At 47.8% G+C, this 13014-nt stretch overlaps 1 protein-coding gene across 4 annotated transcripts in view; it reads left to right on the top strand.

The window, feature by feature from the left end:
• Positions 1-705: 705 nt before the first annotated feature.
• Positions 706-13014, top strand: part of LOC143767403 (uncharacterized) — a 138164-nt gene continuing 125855 nt past the window's right edge. For 2 of the 4 annotated variants that reach the window (XM_077255726.1, XM_077255720.1), the window contains exon 1: positions 819-893. The gene's annotated coding sequence lies outside the window, so the exon portion shown is untranslated. Of the gene's footprint in view, positions 894-1147; positions 1284-13014 lie in introns of those variants that run through there. The other 2 variants (XM_077255724.1, XM_077255722.1) reach the window with 2 other exon arrangements.

Genomic DNA, 13014 nt, shown 5'->3' with positions numbered 1-13014 from the left:
CTCTGCCGCAGCAACAGGTGCAGGAGTGATTCATCGCTGCCGAAGACGTACCTCGTAATGGCGCCCACCTGTTCCAGGGTGGGGCCGCTTTTGGCTGCTCCACCAATTCTCTGAGATCTGTTACAAGGGGTGAGGCCTTCTCCTCCATCACGCCCACCATGGGCGGGCACTGTTCACCGAAGCATGCATCTCCAGCTTAGGCCAGACAGAATTTCGCGCCCTTTTCAGGTCTGGACGCCCACAAAGGGTGGGGTTAAAGTTGTCCTCCATCTTTGCACCATTTTCCACCATATTCAGAGTTGCCATCTTTATCACAATCAGGGTATCAGTCACATCCAGGATATCAGTCACTTTAAGGCTGCCATCACACTAGCAGTGTTTGGTCAGTATTTTACATCAGTCTCAGGCTGTCTAGCAGACGCAAATCATGCAGCTGCGGGGACTGAAACATAATTTCCGAGCACACCATAAATACTCGGAGAACACCCAAGTATGCTCGGAAAACCCGAGTGATGAGTGCACTCACTCATCACTATCAATCACAGCAAATTACATTATATTCAAGGGGGAACGTGGGCAGTTTTTCCATCTCTTTACACACGCGCCACATACACATACACATACACTCACTTCTCTCCATTCTCATGTAGCTCCATGTCATATACATGCGTTGTACATGCGCGACTCCTCATCCTACATGTACAACTCCGCTCCATTCTCAGCATACGCTGAGGCCCCTGATCATGTGACCCCTGACTCCTCCCGTCCTGTGACCTCATCACGGTTCCTGTACACACAGAGCAGCCATATATGTGGTGTGCGGCCCTGCAGGTGGAGGTAGGTGCTGGAGATTCCCCATTACTGGGCAGTAACCCCCTCAGTGCTGACACAAGGTAGGTGTATCTGTGTTGCTCCATTTGTACATGTGCAGCTCTGCTCCGTACTCACACCGTGCATGCGCGGCTATTCATCATACATGTACAGCTCTCTGTACACACGCTGGACATGTGAAGCTTCTCTCCGAACATAAGCCATGTACACCCAGCTCTGCTCCACACGTCATGCACATGTGGCTCCACTCCATGCTTATGTGTCTCTGCTCTTTACATAGGCCATGCACACAAATTGCTCTGCTCAGTGCACCTCATACACATGCTGCTCTGCCCCGTACACACACGACTCCGCTCAGTGTGTGTCGTCCACACGGCTCAATAACAATATTCTCTGATTACTGCGCACAGTTCAGCAGCATCTTCAGGCTGCATTCACACTGTGATGTTTTGGTGAGTTTTTTTTATTTTGCATTTTTTTTCTGCACCATTTCTGTACCTGTTAGGTAATTTTAGGTTATTTGTGGGGTTTTTTTCCATTGCATTTTCTATCTCTTTCTGGCATTTCATGTGTTTGATTCTTCCCATTATGACTTTGTCAAAACTTTACTGATACAATCATGTGCGGATTTACCTGCCTTCTTGATAATTTTCTGCTGCGGAAACGCACTAAAAAAGCATGTCCGTCTAAGCAAATTGGAATTGATTTCATGATGCCGACCCCCTGTACGTCTGAAGACGAGGCTGAACTGTGCGGATTTGGTAATTTTTTTTTCTTCTCTATAGTTTAGAGACTAGCTTGAAAAAATATGTATGTTAAAAAATAAAAAAGTTCAGATTTAAAGCTTTTCTGTAGTATTAAAAAACAAACAAAAAAAACCCGCATTAAATCCGCTGCTGCAAATAAGAGGGAAAATGCATAAACAAATGCAATAACTGGAGGAGACTATTACTGCATAGTTTAATATGGACATCTGCAGAAAACATGGAACAGACAGAAAAAAACACCGCATTTACACGTGTGAACATGAATTTACAGACACGCTAAAATGAGACCTCACATAGTGAAGCCTCTGTTAAAATGTAAAGATTTTGCTGCTACAATTAGGAATGAATGAACAAAAATAAATCCATGTGTCCCAACTGCCCAGATACAGAGGGTTAGTCCTGGATTTGGGACTAGGCCCTGCGTTCACGGTGGTCTGCTGAATACCCCTCACTGATCCGCCCCCTCTGATATCTCCTACCGGGTTGAAATAAATGGTCAATGTGTGCCACTTGTAGGTGTGGGTGGGTGCATGGTCAAAAAAAATTCTATTAACCACTACACAACATGCGTCGTACATATACTGCATATGTGTTGCTTCTCCCTTTGGTGTGGGCCCTGGCGGTGAGCCCACATCTTTCCTGGCACATGTGAGCTGTTTTGAACAGCTGACATGTGCCCCTAACAGCCACAGATGGAATTGCGCCTGTTAAATGCTGCATTTAACGTGATGGCGCAGGAAGCGCATCACTAGTCCTAGCAGTGGGTGCCCGTGTCATGAGCGCGGATCGCCAATGGGTTGGCATGACAACCTGGGGTCTGCAGAAGACCCCTGTGGTTGTCATTGCCGGATTGCTATGATCGTCACTCCATGGACGGCGCTCATAGCAAGTGAGCATTTCTGCTACACTGGGGATCTGATCATCACCTGTGTGTAGCAGAGGAGATCAGAAGATCACCGCTTCTAGTCTCCCATGGAGACTATAAGCATGTGAAAAGTTAAAATAAAATGCTTTGAAAAATATAAAAAAAAAAAAATATATATAAAAGTTCAAATCACCACTAGTGTTGAGCGATACCGTCCGATACTTGAAAGTATCGGTATCGGAAAGTATCGGCCGATACCGGCAAAGTATCGGATCCAATCCGATACCGATACCCGATACCAATACAAGTCAATGGGACTCAGGTATCGGACGGTATTCCTGATGGTTCCCAGGGTCTGAAGGAGAGGAAACTCTCCTTCAGGCCCTGGGAACCATATTAATGTGTAAAAGAAAGAATTAAAATAAAAAATATCGCTATACTCACCCTCCGACGCAGCCGGGACCTCAGCGAGGGAACCGGCAGCGTTGTTTGTTTAAAATTCGCGCTTTTACTTGGTTACGTGAGGTCCCGGCTTGTGATTGGTCAGGGCGGCCATGTTGCCGGGACGCGGACCAATCACAGCAAGCCGTGACGAAATTACGTCACGGCTTGCTGTGATTGGTCCGCGTCCCGGCAACATGGCCGCCATTAACCAATCACAAGCCGTGATGTCACGGGAGGCTGGACATGCGCGTATTTTGAAAAGCGCGCGTGTCCAGCCTCCAGTGACGTCCCGGCTTATGATTGGTCACGGCGCCATGTTGCCGGGACGCGGACCAATCACAGCAAGCCGTGACGAAATTACGTCACGGCTTGCTGTGATTGGTCCGCGTCCCGGCAACATGGCCGCCATTAACCAATCACAAGCCGTGACGTCACGGGAGGCTGGACACGCGCGCTTTTCAAAATACGCGCATGTCCAGCCTCCCGTGACGTCACGGCTTGTGATTGGTTAATGGCGGCCATGTTGCCGGGACGTCACTGGAGGCTGGACACGCGCGCTTTTCAAAATACGCGCATGTCCAGCCTCCCGTGACGTCACGGCTTGTGATTGGTTAATGGCGGCCATGTTGCCGGGACGCGGACCAATCACAGCAAGCCGTGACGTAATTTCGTCACGGCTTGCTGTGATTGGTCCGCGTCCCGGCAACATGGCCGCCCTGACCAATCACAAGCCGGGACTTCACGTAACCAAGTAAAAGCGCGAAATTTAAACAAACAACGCTGCCGGTTCCCTCGCTGAGGTCCCGGCTGCGTCGGACAGGTGAGTATAGCGATATTTTTTATTTTAATTCTCTTTTTTACACATTATTACATTAATGTTGTTGCGATACCCGATACCACAAAAGTATCGGATCTCGGTATCGGAAATTCCGATACAGCAAGTATCGGCCGATACCCGATACTTGCAGTATCGGAATGCTCAACACTAATCACCACCCATTTGCGCTATTAAAAATAGAACACAAAAAATACACATATATGGTGTCGCCACATTCAGAATCGCCCGATCTATCAAGACATAAAAACAATTAATCCGATCGGTAAATGGCGTAGTGAAAAAAAGTAAAAACGCCAGAATTAAGTGGTTTTTTTTTTTTTTGGTTGCCTCAATATTGCATTAAAATGCAATAATTGGCAATTGAAAGATCATATCTACACCAAAACGCTATTTTTTAAATGTCAGTTCAGCGCGCAAAAAAACTCGGCCCTCACCCAAACCGAGATCAGGAAACTCGTGATGACCTGTAGAATCATAATAGTAGGTCAGTTTTAGCATTTTTGATGATGGTAATTAAAAAAAATAAATAAATTGTGGAATTGCACTTTATTTTTGCAATTTCAGCGCACTTGTAATTTTTTTTTTTTCCATTTTCGAGTACACGATATTGTACTTGATATTGTAAAACCAATGTCATTCAAAAGTACAATTCATCCTGCAAAAAGCAAGCCCTCACTGAAATTCAAAGTTATGGCTCTGGGAATGAGGGGAGCATAGAAGAGAAACACGAAAATGAAAATGTGCTGCGGTGTGAAGGGGTTGAAGTTTGGAATGGCTTAGGTAATACTTTACTCTTCACTATTGTATATGTGTGAGAAAAGTGTGTAAAGCAGTCGGGACCACCAAATGTAAGAAGGGAGCAATCCACAGTTGAAAACAAAGTCCGGAAGTATCGACTGCGCACCAATTAGCCAGCGATTCAGACACAAGTGTCAATGAAGTACGTGGTGCATGCGCACATCAATGGCAAGTCCTTTAAGTGACAACAGCGGGCAAGCAATGCCACAAGTTATGCCTGTGTGCATAATATCCACTCATGGCAAAGGATATGTTGTCAGTTGAAGCCACATGCGCAGCTTCTGCACACATAGTATATGCACAGGCACATAACGTCAAACTAAATAAAATGTCATCTGTGTGAGGAAACCATATGTAATAGTCAATCATGGCAAAGATTGGGTGAGCACATGTCAGTCAAAGCCGTGAACATAGATATATTTATGTGCAGACGTGTGGCATGAAAGATCAATGATGGAGAAGTTATGCAAATGTCTGTCAGTTGTGTGTGAAAAGAGTTATAACCACTGAATCTACGTACACTCGTGTATAGACAACATGCAACATCGAAACGAAAGAAAATATACTACAACCACGCAGATGGCAGATGAGTACTGTAGTTATGGCAAGAATAAACAATTAATGTTACTGCAGCGCCCCAGAGTCCTGGTCGTTGCAGTACTGTGGCTCCGCCACTATGGGGAGCCATGGTGCGTCCGATGGCACTGAAGGAGTTCAACTGATCAGGTATCACAGACACCAATACATTTCACAGCCGGGCCTCCGGGGGGAGCTAAGGGTTCTATTCATTAGGCCACTCCCCACCATAGTGGGTAAACTGGGGGTCAGGCAGGAAGTTAGATCAGAAAGCTGACTGGATTGGACGAAGCAACACCTAGTGGCAGAGGGTGTTGTGGAGGAAGAGACAGTAGGGTCTCTGTCAGGGGTGGGATCCTGACAGAGGCTTGGCATTGAAAAGAACGTAACGGGTCCGCGCCAGCTCCGGGAAGCGGCGGGACCCAAGAAAGGACTAGAAGCGAGATAGATTGTGCTGAGTGAGAAACGAGATCAAGCAATAGGAGAATTCCAGTAGGGGTCGTGCTGTAAGACCGGAGCAACACCCTACTGAGGCGCACTACCGGTGGCCGGAACGCCGAGGGAGTATTATAACATTCAGCTTCAAGCAATACTCTAAACAGCGGCAGGACAGTCAGTTTAAGGCGGGCTGTCTAACACATATCACCTATGAAGTCTTGGGAGGCAATTGCGGGAGAGGGGCGTCTCTAGGGTCCCGGAAGAACTCCAGGCCTATCCGACAAACGGGTGCCGTTCTAACTGTAACATCAGGAAGGGACGGAAGATTAGAAGAACATCATTTAATCGAGTTGTGAGGGAACTTAAGAAACAGACACAACGGTTGTGGGGTACTTTCCGTAAGCACAGCAGGGAAGGACTACAACACATAGCGCTAAGAAGGAAGGCACCGATTTCCACCTGTGAAGTGAACTCTGGAGGTGCCATTGGACCGGCCGGACTTGCGCAGCCTGGTGAACCGTATTCTGGACTGAGGACTCAGAGATCTCCAGTAAAGAGGTAAAGAGACTGCAACCTGGTGTCCTCGTTATTTACCGCGACCTGCACCCCACAACTGCACCGTTACAACACCACTTATTGCACTGGACGTCCCCCACTGACAGACAGGGCCACGGACCGGGTCTAGCCACCGTGACAACCCCAGAGCAGAGACCCAGAGGCCCGGCTCCGGGTACCCCTCGGCCCTGCGGCGGTGTGGGGGCGCTCCATTACATCAATTAAAATTACGCGCATTGACAATGTAAATACGATTGTGCAGGTATAAAAAGGAAAAGGGGGTTAAAAAGGCATGTACTTCACAAATATGCACAGTAGCCAAACCATGGATACATGGAGTTCAATAGAGAGTAACAGACTTGGGCCGGGGTCATACTTGGAGTGCAATAGGAGAAACTCGCACATCAATACCCGGCACTGCCACCGGCATTTGGGACTGGAGAGTGCGGCTGCATAGAAATTCATGCAGCCGCACACTCCAGTCCCGAGTGTCAGTGGCAGTGCCGGGTATTGATGCGAGAGACTAGCATGAGTTTCTCACATTGCACTCGCAAGTGTGACCCCGGCCTTAAAAACAGAATAATGCTCAAGTGTGCTGTAGTTGACCAGGCCCTCAGGCCCTTTTTTTTTTTTTTTTTTTCCTTTTCATACCTATGCAAAATATTAACTTTCTCAGTGTGTGCACACGCATAATTTTTTACATCACATAATTTTTTTTCTTGCCATAACTACTTATCATCTGCGTAGTTGTAGTATATTTTCTTTCGTTTCGATGATGCACAACTGCGCACATGTGAGTGTGCATGGATTCAGTGGTTCTATCTTTTGACACACATCATATGCTGGCCCATTCTTTGCCGTGATTGATTATTACATAGGCGCAACATACGGTTCCCTCATGCAGGTACCTTATAAATTTTATTTTGTTTGTTGTCACGCGCTTGCACATATACTGTGTGAAAAGACACTGTGTGTTGTGAATTCTGCTCTTGGGCTCCCTCCGGTGGTTGTAAGTGGTACTGCTGCTGATCTCAGCAGTCATCAGGTGCGTTCACTTACTTCCAATTCTGACTGGGCTACTTATTCTGGCTAGATCCTTTAGTCAGTGCCAGTTGTCCATTGTTTTCTGGAGGATTCACATCTCTGCTTGGTTTCTCCTGCTGGATTGTCCAAATCATCAAAGATAAGTCCTGGCTTTGTTTTTTGCAGTCCACATGCGGTGGACTTTATAGCTCAGTGAATTGCAATGTTTTCCCGTCTCCCATGACAGCACACCTGAGAGAGGGATCCACCCAGTCGGGACAGGAAACCTACTGAAATAAAAGGGCGGTACCTCTCCCTCCCTTCAGTTGGGTTTCCTGTCCTGATGGGAACCCTTGTGCTGAAGAACGGCGGTTCGATTTGTTGATAGAAGATCCACTTACCCGCTCCTGTCCCGGCACTGGAAGCGCAGGCAGGGCTCCTGTATGTCGGCCTTCAGGAGCGGTAGCGCCGTTCGCAGATCCCGTGGGGCTCTTGCGGGCGTCGGTCCAGCACAGTCCGGACTCCTGGGGCCGGTCTCTGTCTGCCACGCCGCTCTCTCCCCCTCAGCTGGGCCACTTCCGGGTGCGCGGCTGACGTTGCACGCAAGGTACGCTGGGAGTGGGCGTGCCCGCGTGACGTCAGACCGGCGCACCGGATCCAAAATGGCGGCGCCCATGCAAAGAACGCCGGTAACGCCACAGGCTACCCGGCGGTATCCAGGGGGAGTAAAAAGAGCGCAACGGTCACCGGAAGAGGTGGAGAGCACGGGGAGTACCCTTTATTAAGGGTAAAATAACGCTGGTATGACGCTCATTTCCATACAGCTATTCCAGACATGGAGGATCGTATGGAGCTCCAGCAGCAGCAGCAGCCATTACAGCAGCAGCAGCATGAGCCCCTTTCAAGTGATACGCCTGCTCACCAGCGTACAAAGAAAGATAGCCGCTCGAGTGGAAGGAGTGGCAAACGCCCTGGTCGGTCGTCTCAGGATTCCTCTACCTCCAGGAGAATCGTTCCGCGTGCTCCTAGTCCGCCTCAGAATCCGGTACCATTTGTGGTCAGCGGGTGGTGAGTGATCTACGTGAATGTCACCCTGGTGGTAATGGGCTACATTTTCTGTTTACTTGGCAGGCGCCGAGGAAGGCTAGCTCCAAGACAAAGAATAAGGAATGTGCCCTCTGTAGAGCTCCGTTGGCAGTCCAGTGGCAGAAAAGTCTTTGCATAGATTGTATTCAAAAAACCATCCAGGAAGAAACCCCTGACTTTGCCTCTAGTCTTAGGGCGATAATTAGAGCAGAAGTAGAAGGCTCGGTTAAAGCAGCCCTTAAGAAAAAGGGTAGTAGAGACCCAGAACCGGTCTGAGGTTTCTCATTCTGATGAGGAATATCAGGAGGAACCATTGTCTCCCTGCTCCGCCGCCTCTAAGTCCTCGGGCTCCTCTTCAGATAGTGATGTTGGGGGACGTCCGTGCTTTCTTACCGAGAACATGGACAAGCTGGTTAAAGCCGTTAGAGCTTCTATGGGCCTAAAAGATGAGAAAACAGCCAAATCCCTGGAGGACATTATGTTCGGGGGGTTGGAGGAAAAAAGAAAACGTACCTTTCCCGTTAACTCCAAAATAAAGGCCCTTATTGAAAAAGAATGGAAAAAGCCGGAAAAATCGGGTAATCTGCCCTCGGCTTCTAAAAGACGTTACCCCTTTGAGGAGAAAGATTCAGAGACTTGGGATAAAGTGCCTAAAATTGATGGCGCAGTAGCAAAATCTTCTAAAAAGCTATCCCTTCCCTTAGAAGACTCTGGTGTATTAAGGGACCCCTTAGATAAAAAAGCGGACGGTTTCTTAAGACACACCTGGGAAGCAACCGCAGGCGGTCTGAAACCTGCAATTGCAGGAATCTGTGTCTCGTTCCCTTATTGTATGGTTACAGCAAATAGAGGAGCAGTTAAGATCTAAAGCTCCAAGAGACGAAATTTTATCTAATGTGACTATGGCTAAAGGAGCGGCTGCCTTTATAGCAGACTCATCAGCAGATTCCGTAAGGCTGGCGGCTAGAGCTGCAAGTTTATCCAATGCGGCTAGGCGTGCTCTCTGGTTGAAGGGGTGCCCGGGAGACTTACCCTCAAAGAATAGACTCTGTTCTATACCATGTGATGGCCATTTCCTCTTCGGTAAAAAGTTGGAGGACATTCTGGAAAAAGCCGGTGACAGGAAAAAGGGTTTTCCTCGCTTTCCAGTGGACTTTAGAAGGCCTTATTTTCGGAGGGGCAAATTTAGTAGGGGCCGCCCCCCGGGAGACAGAAGGGGCTGGGACTCCAGAGACAGAAGGGGATCTGGATATATGTTTAAAGGTCCCTCAACATCAACATCAACTAAAAAGCCCTCCCAATGACGCCAGGCCAGTAAGGGGGAGGCTTTCATCCTTTTTCCCAGCCTGGGTAAACATCTCCCCCACTCATTGGGCTCTGATGGTGGTCAAAGACGGCCTAAAAATAGATTTTGTTTATCCACCGCGACAGACTTTTATTTCAACACCCCAAAGAAAAACCCTGGAAGAGCAGCTAGCCTTGGAAACAGAGGTACTAGAGCTGGTTTCAAAACGTGTTCTGGTAGAAGTCCCGGGGGAGGAACAGGGAAAAGGTTTTTATTCCCCTCTTTTTTTGATAAAAAAACCAGACGGGTCACTAAGAACTATCGTCAATCTAAAAAACCTCAACCAATCGGTAGTAAACTGTTCCTTCAAAATGGAGTCTGTAAATACAGCGATAAAACTCTTGTTCCCACAGTGTTCATGGCAGCTATCGATTTAAAGGACGCTTATTATCACGTCCCAATTCATCAAGACTTTCAAAAATTCCTAAGGGTAGGTTTATGTCCAAGGTTGTCTCAGGCACTATCTGTACGCTGCCCTCCCATTCGGCCTGTCAATAGCGACAAGAATTTTTACCAAGCTGATGTCAGAGGTCATGTCCTTCCTCCGCTCGCGGGACGTAGTAATAGTTCCATATCTGGACAACTTCCTGATAATGGGGAACTCAGCGGCGCACTGCCTGTCACAAATAGAAGAGGTTATGGCGACACTAGAATTGCTGGGGTGGAAAATAAATCTTGCCAAATCAAGGTTGACGCCGGAGCCGGTTCAGTCCTTTCTAGGCCTGGTTCTGGACTCCAGGCGTCAGCTTTGTCTCCTACCAGAAAACAAGCTGGTCAAAATTCAAAATCTTGTGGAAACAGCAATTCAACACCCTGTAATGACTTTGAGAAAAGCAATGTCCTTGCTGGGCTCTCTGACGTCCTGTATACCCGCAGTAAGATGGGCTCAGTTCCATCTAAGATTATTGCAGTGGGAGGTCCTGTCGGCGCAAAAACGGTTAAAAGGGCGTTTAGAGGGCAAGCTGTGTCTTTCATTGGGGGTAACAGATTCCCTAAAATGGTGGACCATAAGAAATCATTTAACATCTGGGGTCCAGTGGGTAACTCCGATAGAGCAGGTCATCACCACAGACGCAAGCGGTATAGCATGGGGGGGCTCATTTAGGGACTCTCTCAATTCAGTGATCCTGGTCCCATCTAGAATCACAGCAGGCGTCAAATTTAAGGGAATTATGGGCCGTAGAAAGAGCTGTGAAACACTTCCTTCCCATCATTCAGGGCCACCATACCAGGGTCATGTCGGACAATCGCGCAGTGGTGGCATATATCAACCACCAAGGGGGGACAAGATCCCCTTCCCTAATGAAGTCAGCGTCTGTCCTACAACTAGCAGAGCGCCACCTGCTATCCCTCTCTGCTCTTCACATAAGGGGAATCGAGAATTCGAGAGCAGACTACCTAAGTCGCAAGACACTGAGGCAGGGGGAGTGGTCTTTAAATCCCCGGGTCTTTCAACAGATAGTGCGGGCCTGGGGCTTACCTGTGATAGATTTATTTGCCACTCTAAACAACAGGAAGGTAGACAGGTTCTGTTCACTAGACCCGAGGGAGAATCCCTTCGCGGTAGATGCTCTGCAAATTCAATGGGATTTCAGTCTCGCTTATGTGTTTCCACCGATAGCAATGATTCCAGCAGTAGTGAGGAAAATCAGAATGGAGCAAGCGGGGGTAATCTTGATTGCTCCATTTTGGCCGAAAAGACCTTGGTTCTCCCTCCTGAGACAAATGTCTATAACCGATCCGTGGATTCTACCAGAGATTCCGGACCTGCTAACCCAGGGCCCAATATGCCACTCTCAGGTGAAGGGCTTCCATCTTGCAGCCTGGAATTTGAGAGGGCATTACTGAGTAGGCGGGGGTTTTCGCCGGGGTTAGTTTCCACGTAATTAAAAAGTAGAAAACCAGTAACATCTAGAATTTATGGTAGAACGTGGAAAAAGTTTCTGGATTTTTCGGGGCAACCTTTGGGGGACAAGGCTCCTGTGGGTACCATCTTAGAATTTCTGCAAGCAGGTTTACAACTAGGGTTGGCAACCAATACGCTTAAGGTCCAGGTGTCGGCATTGGGTGCCTTATAAAGTTGCAATCTGGCCTCCAATAGATGGGTGTCCCGCTTTATTAAATCCTGTAGTAGGTCTAGACCAGTAGAAATTCAGAGAGTTCCCCCGTGGGATTTAAATCTGGTGTTAGATGCTCTAACCAATAGTCCATTTGAACCCCTGCAGGAGTCATCGTTAAAGATACTCACTCTTAAAACGGTACTCCTGGTAGCGTTAACATCAGCCCGTAGAGTGAGTGACTTACAGGCCCTGTCTGTCTCCCCTCCTTACACGCAAATTTTTGATGACAGGGTAGTACTCAGACCAGATCCGGCATACCTTCCAAAGGTTGTACTTAAATTTCATAGAAGTCAAGAGATTGTGTTGCCCTCCGTTTGTAATAATCCTAGGAGCCCAGGGGATTTCATACACTGGATGTGAGGAGAACTATTGTGCAGTACATATCCTTGACTAGTCAGTGGAGAAAAGATCAATCCCTTTTCGTAGCCTTCCAGGGTAGTAGGAAGGGATATGGGGTATCCAAGGGTACTATTGCTAGGTGGATTAGGGAGGCTATTTCCTTATCCTATGCTTCCTGTGGCGCCCCAATCCCTGATGGCATCAAGGTTCACTCCACCAGGGCCGTGTCTACTTCCTGGGCTGAAAAAGCAGAGGTATCGATAGATCAAATTTGTAAGGCCGCTACCTGGTCCTCTCCGTCTACCTTCTTTAGACACTACCGGCTAGATCTATCCTCCTCGTCTGACCTTACCTTTGGTAGAAGGGTGCTACAAGCGGTGGTCCCTCCCTAAGGTGGTTCTTTCTCCAAAAATCTCTCAGGTGTGCTGTCATGGGAGACGGGAAAACACCAAGGTTACTTACCGGTAGCCGGTTTTTCCGGAGCCCATGACAGCACCTGTATATTCCCTCCCTTCTTTTTTCACCCTTTGGTGCGCACTTTTTAGCTGGGTGTATTTTGTTATATTTATAATGTGGTGATGGATTACCATGTACTAACCAAAAGGGCCTCTCATGCTCTGAAAACCAACTGAAGCGAGGGAGAGGTACCGCCCTTTTATTTCAGTAGGTTTCCTGTCCCGACTGGGCGGATCCCTCTCTCAGGTGTGCTGTCATGGGCTCCGGAAAAACCGGCTACCGGTAAGTAACCTTGGTATTTTTTCTTGTCCAGCTTTGTCTGTGTAAGGATTTATTCAGCCAAGCTGGAAGCTCTGGAGTTGCAGAGTTACCCTCCATGCCTTTAGTTAGGTGTGGAGATTTTTGTATTCTCTGTGGTGGATTTTGTAGTATTTTAATACTGACAATACTGATATTCACAGTACTCTGTCCTGTCTTTTCTTTCTAGCTAGCGTGGCCTCCTTTGCTAAATTCTGTTTTCAGTCTGCGTATGT

This window comes from Ranitomeya variabilis, chromosome 4, assembly GCF_051348905.1.
Source record: "Ranitomeya variabilis isolate aRanVar5 chromosome 4, aRanVar5.hap1, whole genome shotgun sequence".
In the NCBI taxonomy this organism is placed as follows: domain Eukaryota; kingdom Metazoa; phylum Chordata; class Amphibia; order Anura; family Dendrobatidae; genus Ranitomeya; species Ranitomeya variabilis.
This window is presented reverse-complemented; position numbering and strand designations above follow the sequence as displayed.